Consider the following 16,687-nt stretch of genomic DNA (forward strand, 5'->3'; position numbering starts at 1 on the left):
GGTTTCAAGTTCCTGCAGTTTCCAGTGTAATACCGATTTGGAGATTGCACCAGCCCATATATATGTATGTAGTGCAGTTTCCAAATGAAAAGAAATTTTGTTTTCCCAACAAGATAATTGAAGCAAGGTTTCCACACACAGTTATCTCTCAGAAATGATCATGTGGAGAGAAGTTCGTTCAAATAGCACAATGGGAACTGTTTGCTGGTGCAACATATTCTCTGGTATCTCAGTCTGTTTCCTAGTGCCGGTTTGATGTTCCTACAGTTTTCAATTTAAACCCGAGTTGGAGCTAGTGCCTCCCCATATATTTGAAAAAAGTGCACTTTCCAACTGAAAAGAATCTATATGTTCCGATAAAGCTACTGAAGGACGGCATTCACAAACACTTATCTCTTAGATCTGAGCATGAAGAGAGACGTTCGTTCAACTAGCACAAGTGGAACGGGTTGCAGGATAAAAACTTACTCTGGTTTCTCTCTCTGTTCCTAGTGCCGGTTTGAAATTCCTGCAGTTTTCATTGTAAACCCAAGTTGGAACTAGTACCTCCCTATATATATGTATGTAGTGCAGATTGGAAATTAAAAGAAATTTTGTTTTCAAAATACGCAAGGTGCAAAACGCCTTTAACACTCACTTTTCTTTCAGACCTGAGTATGTAGAGAGACGTTCTTTCAACTAACACAAGGGGAACGGTTTGCATGAGAAACTCTTACTCTGGTTTCTCACTGTGTTTCCTAGTGCCGGTTTGAATATCCTGCAGTTTTCACTGTAAATACGATTGGGAACTTGTACCTCCCTTTATATATGTATGTAGTGCAGATTCCAACTGAAAAGAAACTTTGTGTTCCCAACAGGATAGGTGAAGAACGGCTTCCACACACAGTTGTCCCTCAGAAATGAGCATGTGGAGAGTCGTTCGTTCAACGAACACAAAGGGAAAAGCTTGCAGTTGTAACACGTACTCTGGTTTTTCTTTTGGTTTCCTAACCCCGGTTTGATGTTCCTGCAGTTTTCAACATAACCCCAATTTGTAGGTATTACCTCCCCATATCTGTATGCAGTGCAGTTTCCAACTGAAAAGATAATTTGTTTTCCCAACAAGCTAGGTGAAGAACAGCTTTCACACACCATTATGTCTCAGAACTGTGCATGAGCAGAGACTTTCTTTCAACTAGCACAAGGTGAACGGTATTCAGGGGAAACAATTACTCTGGATTTTCAGTTTCTTCCTAGTGCAGGGGTGAATTTCTTGCAGTTTTCACTGAAAAACCGAGTTGGAGCTAGTACCTCATCATACATATGTATGTAATTCACTTTGCAGCTGAAAAGAAACTTGTGTTCTCAACAAGTAAGTTGGAGGACGGCTTTCACACACACTTATCACTCAGAACTGAGCATGTGGAGAGACGTTCGTTCAACTCGCAAAAATGGAACGGTTTGCAAGGGAAAACATTACTGTGGTACCTCAGGCTATTTCCTAGTGCCAGTTTGAATTTCCTGCAGTTTTCCGTGTAATACCGAGATTAAGCTTGTACCTGCCCATTTATATGTATGAACTGCAGTTTCCAAATGAAAAGAAATTTTGTGTTCCCACAAGATAATTGAAGCAAGGATTCCACACACAGTTATCTCTTTGAAATGAGCATGTGGAGAGACGTTGGTTCAACGAACACAACTGGAAAAATTTGCATTTGTAACACATACTCTGGTTTCTCAGTCTTTTTCCTAATGCCTGTTTGATGTTCCTGCAGATTTCACCGTAAACCCGAGATGTAGCTAACCTCCCCTTATATAAGTATGTAGTGTAGATTAGAAATGAAAAGAAACTTTATTTTCCCAACAAGCTAGTTGAAGCACGCCTTTAAGACACACTTATCTGTCAGACCTGAGTACGTAGAGAGACGTTCTTTCAACTAGCAAAATGGTAACGCGTTGCAGGGGTAACACTTTTTCTGGTATTTAAGTCTATGTCCTAGTTCCGGTTTGAAGTTCCTGCAGTTTTCACTGTAAAACACAGTTGGAGCTAGTACCTACCCATATATATGTATGTAGTGCAGTTTCCAACTTAAATGAAACTTTGTGTTCCCAACAAGTTAGGTGAAGTACGGATTTTACACACACGTATCTCTCAGAAATGAGCATGTGGAGAGACATTCGTTCAAATAGCACAAGGGGACCCGGGTGCAGGGGAAACTGTTACTCTGGATTCTCACTGTGTTTCCTAGTGCCGTTTTGAAGTTCCTGCATTTTTCAGTGTAATACCGAGTTGGAGCTTGTACCAGCCCATATATATGTATGTAGTGCAGATTCCTACTGTAAAGAAATTTTGTGTTCCCAACAAGATAGTTGAAGCACGGCTTCCATACACAGTTATCTCTCCGAAATTAGCATGTGGAGAGACGTCCGTTCAACGAACACAAAGGGAACAGGATACATTTGTAACACGTACTCTGGTTTCTCAGTCTGTTTCCTAATGCCGGTTTGATGTTCTTGCAGCTTTCACTGTAAACAGGAAATGTAGCTAGTACTTCCACATATATATGTATGTACTGCAGATTCCAACTGAAAGAAACAATGTGTTCCAAACAAGCTAGATGAAGGATGGCTTTCACACACAATTATATCTCAGAACTGAGCATGTGAAGAGGCTTTCTTTCCAATAGCACTAGGGTAACGAGTTGCAGTTGCAACACTTACTCTGGTTTCTAAGCATGCTTCATAGTGCTGGTTTGAAATTCCTACAGTTTTAAGATTAATACCGAGTTGGATGTAGTACCTCCTCATATAAGTGTATGTAGTGCAATTTACAACTGAAAAGAATCTTTGAGTTCCGAACAAGCTAGGTGAAAGACCGCTTTCACACTCACACATCTCTCTGAACTGAGCATGTGGAGAGACTTTCGTCCAAATAGCCCAAGTGGAACGGGTTGCAAGAGCAACATTTACTCTGGTTTCTCAGTCTGTTTCCTAGTGCCGGTTTGAAGTTCGTACAGTTTTAACTTTGAAACCGAGTTGGAGCTACTACCTCCCCATATAAATAAATGAAGTGCAATTTCCTACTGAAAGGAAAGTCTGTGTTCCCTAGAAGCTAGGTGAAGGACGGCTTTCACACACACTTATCTCTCACAACTGAGCATGTGGAGAAACGTTCGTTTAAATAGCAGAAGGGGAATGTTTTGCATGAGCAACACTTACTGTGGTTTCTCAGTCGGTTTTCTAGTGCCTGTTTGAATTTCCTGCAATTTTTACAGTAAACTCTATATGGAGCTAGTACCTCCCATATATATGTATGCAGTGCAGATACCAACTGAAAGGAAACCTTGTTTTCCCTACAAGCTAGGGAAAGGACGGCTTTCACACACACTTTTTTCTCAGAACTAAGCAAGTTGGGAGGCTTTCGTTCAAATAGAAAAAGGGGAACATGTTGCAGGAGCAACACTTACTCTGGCTTCTCAGTCTGTTTCCTAGTGCCTGTTTGAAGTTCCTACAGTTTTCAATTTTAACCCGAGTTCGAGCTGGTACCTCCCCATATATATGGATGTAGTGCAATTTCCATTTGAAAAGAAACTATATTTTCCCAACAAGCTAGTTGAATTACGGCTTTCACACTCACTTATCACTCAGAACTGAGCATGTGGAGGGACGTTCTTTCAAGTAGCACAAATGGAACGGGATGCAGGAGAAAAAATTCCTCTGGTTTCTCAGTCTGTTTCCTAGTGCCGGTTTCAATTTCCTGCAGTTTCCAGTGTAATACTGAGTTGGAGCTTGTACCAGCCCATATATATGTATGTAGTGCAGTTTCCAAATGAAAAGAAATTTTGTTTTCCCAACAAGATAATTGAAGCAAGGTTTCCACACACAGTTATCTCTCTGAAATGAGCATGTGGAGAGAAGTTCGTTCAAATAGCACAAAGGGAACTGGTTGCAGGTGCAACATTTACTCTGGTATCTTAGTCTGTTCCCTAGTGCCGGTTTGATGTTCCTACAGTTTTCAATTTAAACCCGAGTTGGAGCTAGTATCTCCCCATATATTTGAAAGAAGTGCATTTTCCAACTGAAAAGAATCTATATGTTCCCAAAAAGCTACTGAAGGACGGCATTCACAAACACTTATCTCTTAGAACTGAGCATGAAGAGAGACGTTCGTTCAACTAGCACAAGTGGAACGGGTTGCAGGATAAACACTTACTCTGGTTTCTCTCTCTGTTCCTAGTGCCGGTTTGAAATTCCTGCAGTTTTCATTGTAAACCCAAGTTGGAACTAGTACCTCCCTATATATATGTATGTAGTGCAGATTGGAAATTAAAAGAAATTTTGTTTTCAAAATACGCAAGGTGCAAAACGCCTTTAACACTCAATTTTCTGTCAGACCTGAGTATGTAGAGAGACGTTCTTTCAACTAACACAAGGGGAACGGTTTGCATGAGAAACTCTTACTCTGGTTTCTCACTGTGTTTCCTAGTGCCGGTTTGAATTTCCTGCAGTTTTCACTGTAAACACGATTGGGAACTTGTACCTCCCTTTATATATGTATGTAGTGCAGATTCCAACTGAAAAGAAACTTTGTGTTCCCAACAGGATAGGTGAAGCACGGCTTCCACACACAGTTGTCCCTCAGAAATGAGCATGTGGAGAGTCGTTCGTTCAACGAACACAAAGGGAAAAGCTTGCAGTTGTAACACGTACTCTGGTTTTTCTTTTGGTTTCCTAACGCCGGTTTGATGTTCCTGCAGTTTTCACCGTAAACCCAATTTGTAGGTATTACCTCCCCATATCTGTATGCAGTGCAGTTTCCAACTGAAAAGATACTTTGTTTTCCCAACAAGCTAGGTGAAGAACAGCTTTCACACACCATTATGTCTCAGAACGGTGCAGGAGCAGAGACTTTCTTTCAACTAGCACAAGGGGAACGGTATTCAGGGGAAACAATTACTCTGGATTTTCAGTCTGTTTACTAGTGCAGGGGTGAATTTCTTGCAGTTTTCACTGAAAAACCGAGTTGGAGCTAGAACCTCATCATACATATGTATGTAATGCACTTTGCAGCTGAAAAGAAACTTGAGTTTTCAACAAGTAAGTTGAAGGACGGCTTTCACACACACTTATCACTCAGAACTGAGCATGTGGAGAGATGTTCGTTCAACTAGCAAAAATGGAACGGGTTGCAAGAGAAAACATTACTCTGGTTTCTCAGGCTATTTCCTAGTGCCAGTTTGAAGTTCCTGCAGTTTTCCGGGTAATACCGAGATTAAGCTTGTACCTGCCCATATATATGTATGTAGTGCATTTTCCAAATGAAAAGAAATTTTGTGTTCCCAAAAAGATAAGTGAAGCAAGGATTCCACACACAGTTATCTCTTTGAAATGAGCATGTGGAGAGACGTTCGTTCAACGAACACAACTGGAAAAATTTGCATTTGTAACACATACTCTGGTTTCTCAGTCTTTTTCCTAATGCCTGTTTGATGTTCCTGCAGATTTCACCGTAAACCTGAGATGTAGCTAACCTCCCCTTATAAAAGTATGTAGTGTATATTAGAAATGAAAAGAAACTTTATTTTCCCAACAAGCTAGTTGAAGCACGCCTTTAATACACACTTATCTGTCAGACCTGAGTACGTAGAGAGACGTTCTTTCAACTAGCAAAATGGTAACGCGTTGCAGGGGTAACAATTTTTCTGGTATCTAAGTCTATGTTCTAGTTCCGGTTTGAAGTTCCTGCAGTTTTCACTGTAAAAGAAAGTTGGAGCTAGTACCTACCCATATATATGTATGTAGTGCAGTTTCCAACTTAAATGAAACTTTGTGTTCCCAACAAGTTAGGTGAAGTACGGCTTTTACACACACGTATCTCTCAGAAATGAGCATGTGGAGAGACATTCGTTCAAATAGCACAAGGGGACCCGGGTGCAGGGGAAACTGTTTCTCTGGATTCTCACTGTGTTTCCTAGTGCCGTTTAGAAGTTCCTGCAGTTTTCAGTGTAATACCGATTTGGAGCTTGTACGAGACCATATATATGTATGTAGTGCAGAATATAACTGTAAAGAAACTTTGTGTTCCCAACAAGATAGGTGAAGCACAGCTTCCATACAAAGTTATTTCTCCGAAATGAGCATGTGGACAGACGTCCGTTCAACGAACATAAAGGGAACAGGATACATTTGTAACACGTACTCTGGTTTCTCAGTCTGTTTCCTAATGCCGGTTTGATGTTCTTGCAGCTTTCACTGTAAACAGGAAATGTAGCTAGTACTTCCACATATATATGTATGTACTGCAGATTCTAACTGAAAGAAACAATGTGTTCCAATCAAGCTAGATGAAGGACGGCTTTCACACACAATTATATCTCAGAACTGAGCATGTGAAGAGGCTTTCGTTCCAATAGCACTAGGATAACGAGTTGCATTTGCAACACTTACTCTGGTTTCTAAGCGTGCTTCCTAGTGCCGGTTTGAAATTCCTACAGTTTTAAGATTAATACCGAGTTGGATGTAATACCTCCTCATACAACTGTATGTAGTGCAATTTACAACTGAAAAGAATCTTTGTGTTCCGAACAAGCTAGGTGAAAGACGGCTTTCACACTCACACATCTCTCTGAACTGAGCATGTGGAGAGATTTTCGTCCAAATAGCCCAAGTGGAACGGGTTGCAAGAGCAACACTTACTCTGGTTTCTCAGTCTGTTTCCTAGTGCCGGTTTGAAGTTCGTACAGTTTTTACTTTGAAACCGAGTTGGAGCTACTACCCCCCCATATAAATAAATGAAGTGCAATTTCCTACTGAAAGGAAAGTCTGTGTTCCCTAGAAGCTAGGTGAAGGACGGCTTTCACACACACTTATCTATCACAACAGAGCATGTGGAGAAACGTTCGTTTAAATAGCAGAAGGGGAATGTTTTGCATGAGCAACACTTACTGTGGTTTCTCAGTCGGTTTTCTAATGCCTGTTTGAATTTCCTGCAATTTTTACAGTAAACTCTAAATGGAGCTAGTACCTCCCATATATATGTATGCAGTGCAGATACCAACTGAAAGGAAACCTTGTTTTCCCTACAAGCTAGGAAAAGGACGGCTTTCACACACACTTTTTACTCAGAACTAAGCACGTTGGGAGGCTTTCGTTCAAATAGAAAAAGGGGAACTTGTTGCAGGTGCAACACTTACTCTGGCTTCTCAGTCTGTTTCCTAGTGCCTGTTTGAAGTTCCTACAGTTTTCAATTTTAACCCGAGTTCGAGCTGGTACCTCCCCATATATATGAATATAGTGCAATTTCCATTTGAAAAGAAACTATATTTTCCCAAAAAGCTAGTTGAATTACGGCTTTCACACTCACTTATCACTCAGAACTGAGCATGTGGAGGGACGTTCTTTCAAGTAGCACAAATGGAACGGGATGCAGGAGAAAAAATTCCTCTGGTTTCTCAGTCTGTTTCCTAGTGCCGGTTTCAAGTTCCTGCAGTTTCCAGTGTAATACCGATTTGGAGATTGCACCAGCCCATATATATGTATGTAGTGCAGTTTCCAAATGAAAAGAAATTTTGTTTTCCCAACAAGATAATTGAAGCAAGGTTTCCACACACAGTTATCTCTCAGAAATGATCATGTGGAGAGAAGTTCGTTCAAATAGCACAATGGGAACTGTTTGCTGGTGCAACATATTCTCTGGTATCTCAGTCTGTTTCCTAGTGCCGGTTTGATGTTCCTACAGTTTTCAATTTAAACCCGAGTTGGAGCTAGTGCCTCCCCATATATTTGAAAAAAGTGCACTTTCCAACTGAAAAGAATCTATATGTTCCGATAAAGCTACTGAAGGACGGCATTCACAAACACTTATCTCTTAGATCTGAGCATGAAGAGAGACGTTCGTTCAACTAGCACAAGTGGAACGGGTTGCAGGATAAAAACTTACTCTGGTTTCTCTCTCTGTTCCTAGTGCCGGTTTGAAATTCCTGCAGTTTTCATTGTAAACCCAAGTTGGAACTAGTACCTCCCTATATATATGTATGTAGTGCAGATTGGAAATTAAAAGAAATTTTGTTTTCAAAATACGCAAGGTGCAAAACGCCTTTAACACTCACTTTTCTTTCAGACCTGAGTATGTAGAGAGACGTTCTTTCAACTAACACAAGGGGAACGGTTTGCATGAGAAACTCTTACTCTGGTTTCTCACTGTGTTTCCTAGTGCCGGTTTGAATATCCTGCAGTTTTCACTGTAAATACGATTGGGAACGTGTACCTCCCTTTATATATGTATGTAGTGCAGATTCCAACTGAAAAGAAACTTTGTGTTCCCAACAGGATAGGTGAAGAACGGCTTCCACACACAGTTGTCCCTCAGAAATGAGCATGTGGAGAGTCGTTCGTTCAACGAACACAAAGGGAAAAGCTTGCAGTTGTAACACGTACTCTGGTTTTTCTTTTGGTTTCCTAACCCCGGTTTGATGTTCCTGCAGTTTTCAACATAACCCCAATTTGTAGGTATTACCTCCCCATATCTGTATGCAGTGCAGTTTCCAACTGAAAAGATAATTTGTTTTCCCAACAAGCTAGGTGAAGAACAGCTTTCACACACCATTATGTCTCAGAACTGTGCATGAGCAGAGACTTTCTTTCAACTAGCACAAGGTGAACGGTATTCAGGGGAAACAATTACTCTGGATTTTCAGTTTCTTCCTAGTGCAGGGGTGAATTTCTTGCAGTTTTCACTGAAAAACCGAGTTGGAGCTAGTACCTCATCATACATATGTATGTAATTCACTTTGCAGCTGAAAAGAAACTTGTGTTCTCAACAAGTAAGTTGGAGGACGGCTTTCACACACACTTATCACTCAGAACTGAGCATGTGGAGAGACGTTCGTTCAACTCGCAAAAATGGAACGGTTTGCAAGGGAAAACATTACTGTGGTACCTCAGGCTATTTCCTAGTGCCAGTTTGAATTTCCTGCAGTTTTCCGTGTAATACCGAGATTAAGCTTGTACCTGCCCATTTATATGTATGAACTGCAGTTTCCAAATGAAAAGAAATTTTGTGTTCCCACAAGATAATTGAAGCAAGGATTCCACACACAGTTATCTCTTTGAAATGAGCATGTGGAGAGACGTTGGTTCAACGAACACAACTGGAAAAATTTGCATTTGTAACACATACTCTGGTTTCTCAGTCTTTTTCCTAATGCCTGTTTGATGTTCCTGCAGATTTCACCGTAAACCCGAGATGTAGCTAACCTCCCCTTATATAAGTATGTAGTGTAGATTAGAAATGAAAAGAAACTTTATTTTCCCAACAAGCTAGTTGAAGCACACCTTTAAGACACACTTATCTGTCAGACCTGAGTACGTAGAGAGACGTTCTTTCAACTAGCAAAATGGTAACGCGTTGCAGGGGTAACACTTTTTCTGGTATTTAAGTCTATGTCCTAGTTCCGGTTTGAAGTTCCTGCAGTTTTCACTGTAAAACACAGTTGGAGCTAGTACCTACCCATATATATGTATGTAGTGCAGTTTCCAACTTAAATGAAACTTTGTGTTCCCAACAAGTTAGGTGAAGTACGGATTTTACACACACGTATCTCTCAGAAATGAGCATGTGGAGAGACATTCGTTCAAATAGCACAAGGGGACCCGGGTGCAGGGGAAACTGTTACTCTGGATTCTCACTGTGTTTCCTAGTGCCGTTTTGAAGTTCCTGCATTTTTCAGTGTAATACCGAGTTGGAGCTTGTACCAGCCCATATATATGTATGTAGTGCAGATTCCTACTGTAAAGAAATTTTGTGTTCCCAACAAGATAGTTGAAGCACGGCTTCCATACACAGTTATCTCTCCGAAATTAGCATGTGGAGAGACGTCCGTTCAACGAACACAAAGGGAACAGGATACATTTGTAACACGTACTCTGGTTTCTCAGTCTGTTTCCTAATGCCGGTTTGATGTTCTTGCAGCTTTCACTGTAAACAGGAAATGTAGCTAGTACTTCCACATATATATGTATGTACTGCAGATTCCAACTGAAAGAAACAATGTGTTCCAAACAAGCTAGATGAAGGATGGCTTTCACACACAATTATATCTCAGAACTGAGCATGTGAAGAGGCTTTCTTTCCAATAGCACTAGGGTAACGAGTTGCAGTTGCAACACTTACTCTGGTTTCTAAGCATGCTTCATAGTGCTGGTTTGAAATTCCTACAGTTTTAAGATTAATACCGAGTTGGATGTAGTTCCTCCTCATATAAGTGTATGTAGTGCAATTTACAACTGAAAAGAATCTTTGAGTTCCGAACAAGCTAGGTGAAAGACCGCTTTCACACTCACACATCTCTCTGAACTGAGCATGTGGAGAGACTTTCGTCCAAATAGCCCAAGTGGAACGGGTTGCAAGAGCAACACTTACTCTGGTTTCTCAGTCTGTTTCCTAGTGCCGGTTTGAAGTTCGTACAGTTTTAACTTTGAAACCGAGTTGGAGCTACTACCTCCCCATATAAATAAATGAAGTGCAATTTCCTACTGAAAGGAAAGTCTGTGTTCCCTAGAAGCTAGGTGAAGGACGGCTTTCACACACACTTATCTCTCACAACTGAGCATGTGGAGAAACGTTCGTTTAAATAGCAGAAGGGGAATGTTTTGCATGAGCAACACTTACTGTGGTTTCTCAGTCGGTTTTCTAGTGCCTGTTTGAATTTCCTGCAATTTTTACAGTAAACTCTATATGGAGCTAGTACCTCCCATATATATGTATGCAGTGCAGATACCAACTGAAAGGAAACCTTGTTTTCCCTACAAGCTAGGGAAAGGACGGCTTTCACACACACTTTTTTCTCAGAACTAAGCAAGTTGGGAGGCTTTCGTTCAAATAGAAAAAGGGGAACATGTTGCAGGAGCAACACTTACTCTGGCTTCTCAGTCTGTTTCCTAGTGCCTGTTTGAAGTTCCTACAGTTTTCAATTTTAACCCGAGTTCGAGCTGGTACCTCCCCAAATATATGGATGTAGTGCAATTTCCATTTGAAAAGAAACTATATTTTCCCAACAAGCTAGTTGAATTACGGCTTTCACACTCACTTATCACTCAGAACTGAGCATGTGGAGGGACGTTCTTTCAAGTAGCACAAATGGAACGGGATGCAGGAGAAAAAATTCCTCTGGTTTCTCAGTCTGTTTCCTAGTGCCGGTTTCAATTTCCTGCAGTTTCCAGTGTAATACTGAGTTGGAGCTTGTACCAGCCCATATATATGTATGTAGTGCAGTTTCCAAATGAAAAGAAATTTTGTTTTCCCAACAAGATAATTGAAGCAAGGTTTCCACACACAGTTATCTCTCTGAAATGAGCATGTGGAGAGAAGTTCGTTCAAATAGCACAAAGGGAACTGGTTGCAGGTGCAACATTTACTCTGGTATCTTAGTCTGTTCCCTAGTGCCGGTTTGATGTTCCTACAGTTTTCAATTTAAACCCGAGTTGGAGCTAGTATCTCCCCATATATTTGAAAGAAGTGCATTTTCCAACTGAAAAGAATCTATATGTTCCCAAAAAGCTACTGAAGGACGGCATTCACAAACACTTATCTCTTAGAACTGAGCATGAAGAGAGACGTTCGTTCAACTAGCACAAGTGGAACGGGTTGCAGGATAAACACTTACTCTGGTTTCTCTCTCTGTTCCTAGTGCCGGTTTGAAATTCCTGCAGTTTTCATTGTAAACCCAAGTTGGAACTAGTACCTCCCTATATATATGTATGTAGTGCAGATTGGAAATTAAAAGAAATTTTGTTTTCAAAATACGCAAGGTGCAAAACGCCTTTAACACTCAATTTTCTGTCAGACCTGAGTATGTAGAGAGACGTTCTTTCAACTAACACAAGGGGAACGGTTTGCATGAGAAACTCTTACTCTGGTTTCTCACTGTGTTTCCTAGTGCCGGTTTGAATTTCCTGCAGTTTTCACTGTAAACACGATTGGGAACTTGTACCTCCCTTTATATATGTATGTAGTGCAGATTCCAACTGAAAAGAAACTTTGTGTTCCCAACAGGATAGGTGAAGCACGGCTTCCACACACAGTTGTCCCTCAGAAATGAGCATGTGGAGAGTCGTTCGTTCAACGAACACAAAGGGAAAAGCTTGCAGTTGTAACACGTACTCTGGTTTTTCTTTTGGTTTCCTAACGCCGGTTTGATGTTCCTGCAGTTTTCACCGTAAACCCAATTTGTAGGTATTACCTCCCCATATCTGTATGCAGTGCAGTTTCCAACTGAAAAGATACTTTGTTTTCCCAACAAGCTAGGTGAAGAACAGCTTTCACACACCATTATGTCTCAGAACGGTGCAGGAGCAGAGACTTTCTTTCAACTAGCACAAGGGGAACGGTATTCAGGGGAAACAATTACTCTGGATTTTCAGTCTGTTTACTAGTGCAGGGGTGAATTTCTTGCAGTTTTCACTGAAAAACCGAGTTGGAGCTAGAACCTCATCATACATATGTATGTAATGCACTTTGCAGCTGAAAAGAAACTTGAGTTTTCAACAAGTAAGATGAAGGACGGCTTTCACACACACTTATCACTCAGAACTGAGCATGTGGAGAGATGTTCGTTCAACTAGCAAAAATGGAACGGGTTGCAAGAGAAAACATTACTCTGGTTTCTCAGGCTATTTCCTAGTGCCAGTTTGAAGTTCCTGCAGTTTTCCGGGTAATACCGAGATTAAGCTTGTACCTGCCCATATATATGTATGTAGTGCATTTTCCAAATGAAAAGAAATTTTGTGTTCCCAACAAGATAAGTGAAGCAAGGATTCCACACACAGTTATCTCTTTGAAATGAGCATGTGGAGAGACGTTCGTTCAACGAACACAACTGGAAAAATTTGCATTTGTAACACATACTCTGGTTTCTCAGTCTTTTTCCTAATGCCTGTTTGATGTACCTGCAGATTTCACCGTAAACCTGAGATGTAGCTAACCTCCCCTTATAAAAGTATGTAGTGTATATTAGAAATGAAAAGAAACTTTATTTTCCCAACAAGCTAGTTGAAGCACGCCTTTAATACACACTTATCTGTCAGACCTGAGTACGTAGAGAGACGTTCTTTCAACTAGCAAAATGGTAACGCGTTGCAGGGGTAACAATTTTTCTGGTATCTAAGTCTATGTTCTAGTTCCGGTTTGAAGTTCCTGCAGTTTTCACTGTAAAAGAAAGTTGGAGCTAGTACCTACCCATATATATGTATGTAGTGCAGTTTCCAAATGAAAAGAAATTTTGTTTTCCCAACAAGATAATTGAAGCAAGGTTTCCACACACAGTTATCTCTCTGAAATGAGCATGTGGAGAGAAGTTCGTTCAAATAGCACAAAGGGAACTGGTTGCAGGTGCAACATTTACTCTGGTATCTTAGTCTGTTCCCTAGTGCCGGTTTGATGTTCCTACATTTTTCAATTTAAACCCGAGTTGGAGCTAGTATCTCCCCATATATTTGAAAGAAGTGCATTTTCCAACTGAAAAGAATCTATATGTTCCCAAAAAGCTACTGAAGGACGGCATTCACAAACACTTATCTCTTAGAACTGAGCATGAAGAGAGACGTTCGTTCAACTAGCACAAGTGGAACGGGTTGCAGGATAAACACTTACTCTGGTTTCTCTCTCTGTTCCTAGTGCCGGTTTGAAATTCCTGCAGTTTTCATTGTAAACCCAAGTTGGAACTAGTACCTCCCTATATATATGTATGTAGTGCAGATTGGAAATTAAAAGAAATTTTGTTTTCAAAATACGCAAGGTGCAAAACGCCTTTAACACTCAATTTTCTGTCAGACCTGAGTATGTAGAGAGACGTTCTTTCAACTAACACAAGGGGAACGGTTTGCATGAGAAACTCTTACTCTGGTTTCTCACTGTGTTTCCTAGTGCCGGTTTGAATTTCCTGCAGTTTTCACTGTAAACACGATTGGGAACTTGTACCTCCCTTTATATATGTATGTAGTGCAGATTCCAACTGAAAAGAAACTTTGTGTTCCCAACAGGATAGGTGAAGCACGGCTTCCACACACAGTTGTCCCTCAGAAATGAGCATGTGGAGAGTCGTTCGTTCAACGAACACAAAGGGAAAAGCTTGCAGTTGTAACACGTACTCTGGTTTTTCTTTTGGTTTCCTAACGCCGGTTTGATGTTCCTGCAGTTTTCACCGTAAACCCAATTTGTAGGTATTACCTCCCCATATCTGTATGCAGTGCAGTTTCCAACTGAAAAGATACTTTGTTTTCCCAACAAGCTAGGTGAAGAACAGCTTTCACACACCATTATGTCTCAGAACGGTGCAGGAGCAGAGACTTTCTTTCAACTAGCACAAGGGGAACGGTATTCAGGGGAAACAATTACTCTGGATTTTCAGTCTGTTTACTAGTGCAGGGGTGAATTTCTTGCAGTTTTCACTGAAAAACCGAGTTGGAGCTAGAACCTCATCATACATATGTATGTAATGCACTTTGCAGCTGAAAAGAAACTTGAGTTTTCAACAAGTAAGTTGAAGGACGGCTTTCACACACACTTATCACTCAGAACTGAGCATGTGGAGAGACGTTCGTTCAACTAGCAAAAATGGAACGGGTTGCAAGGGAAAACATTACTGTGGTACCTCAGGCTATTTCCTAGTGGCAGTTTGAAGTTCCTGCAGTTTTCCGTGTAATACCGAGATTAAGCTTGTACCTGCCCATTTATATGTATGTAGTGCAGTTTCCAAATGAAAAGAAATTTTGTGTTCCCACAAGATATTTGAAGCAAGGATTCTACACACAGTTATCTCTTTGAAATGAGCATGTGGAGAGACGTTCGTTCAACGAACACAACTGGAAAAATTTGCATTTGTAACACATACTCTGGTTTCTCAGTCTTTTTCCTAATGCCTGTTTGATGTTCCTGCAGATTTCACCGTAAACCCGAGATGTAGCTAACCTCCCCTTATATAAGTATGTAGTGTAGATTAGAAATGAAAAGAAACTTTATTTTCCCAAAAAGCTAGTTGAAGCACGCTTTTAAGACACACTTATCTGTCAGACCTGAGTACGTAGAGAGACGTTCTTTCAACTAGCAAAATGGTAACGCGTTGCAGGGGTAACACTTTTTCTGGTATCTAAGTCTATGTCCTAGTTCCGGTTTGAAGTTCCTGCAGTTTTCACTGTAAAACACAGTTGGAGCTAGTACCTACCCATATATATGTATGTAGTGCAGTTTCCAACTTAAATGAAAATTTGTGTTCCCAACAAGTTAGGTGAAGTACGGATTTTACACACACGTATCTCTCAGAAATGAGCATGTGGAGAGACATTCGTTCAAATAGCACAAGGGGACCCGGGTGCAGGGGAAACTGTTACTCTGGATTCTCACTGTGGTTCCTAGTGCCGTTTTGAAGTTCCTGCATTTTTCAGTGTAATACCGAGTTGGAGCTTGTACCAGCCCATATATATGTATGTAGTGCAGATTCCAACTGTAAAGAAACGTTGTGTTCCCAACAAGATAGTTGAAGCACGGCTTCCATACACAGTTATCTCTCCGAAATGATCATGTGGAGAGACGTCCGTTCAACAAACACAAAGGGAACAGGATACATTTGTAACACGTACTCTGGTTTCTCAGTCTGTTTCCTAATGCCGGTTTGATGTTCTTGCAGCTTTCACTGTAAACAGGAAATGTAGCTAGTACTTCCACATATATATGTATGTACTGCAGATTCCAACTGAAAGAAACAATGTGTTCCAAACAAGCTAGATGAAGGACGGCTTTCACACACAATTATATCTCAGAACTGAGCATGTGAAGAGGCTTTCTTTCCAATAGCACTAGGGTAACGAGTTGCAGTTGCAACACTTACTATGATTTCTAAGCATGCTTCCTAGTGCCGGTTTGAAATTCCTACAGTTTTAAGATTAATACCGAGTTGGATGTAGTACCTCCTCATATAAGTGTATGTAGTGCAATTTACAACTGAAAAGAATCTTTGTGTTCCAAACAAGCTAGGGGAAAGACGGCTTTCACACTCACACATATCTCTGAACTGAGCATGTGGAGAGACTTTCGTCCAAATAGCCCAAGTGGATCGGGTTGCAAGAGCAACACTTACTCTGGTTTCTCAGTCTGTTTCCTAGTGCCGGTTTGAAGTTCGTACAGTTTTTACTTTGAAACCGAGTTGGAGCTACTACCTCCCCATATAAATAAATGAAGTGCAATTTCCTACTGAAAGGAAAGTCTGTGTTCCCTAGAAGCTAGGTGAAGGACGGCTTTCACACACACTTATCTCTCACAACTGAGCATGTGGAGAAACGTTCGTTTAAATAGCAGAAGGGGAATGTTTTGCATGAGCAACACTTACTGTGGTTTCTCAGTCGGTTTTCTAGTGCCTGTTTGAATTTCCTGCAATTTTCACCGTAAACTCTAGATGGAGCTAGTTCCTCCCATATATATGTATGCAGTGCAGATACCAACTGAAAGGAAACCTTGTTTTCCCTACAAGCTAGGAAAAGGACGGCTTTCAAACACACTTTTCTCTCATAACTAAGCATGTTGAGAGACTTTCATTCAAATAGAAAAAGGGGAACTTGTTGCAGGATCAACACTTACTCTGGCTTCTCAGTCTGTTTCCTAGTGCCTGTTTGAAGTTCCTACATTTTTCAATTTTAACCCGAGTTCGAGCTGGTACCT

This window comes from Camelus bactrianus, chromosome X (genome assembly GCF_048773025.1).
Source record: "Camelus bactrianus isolate YW-2024 breed Bactrian camel chromosome X, ASM4877302v1, whole genome shotgun sequence".
NCBI classification, from domain to species: domain Eukaryota; kingdom Metazoa; phylum Chordata; class Mammalia; order Artiodactyla; family Camelidae; genus Camelus; species Camelus bactrianus.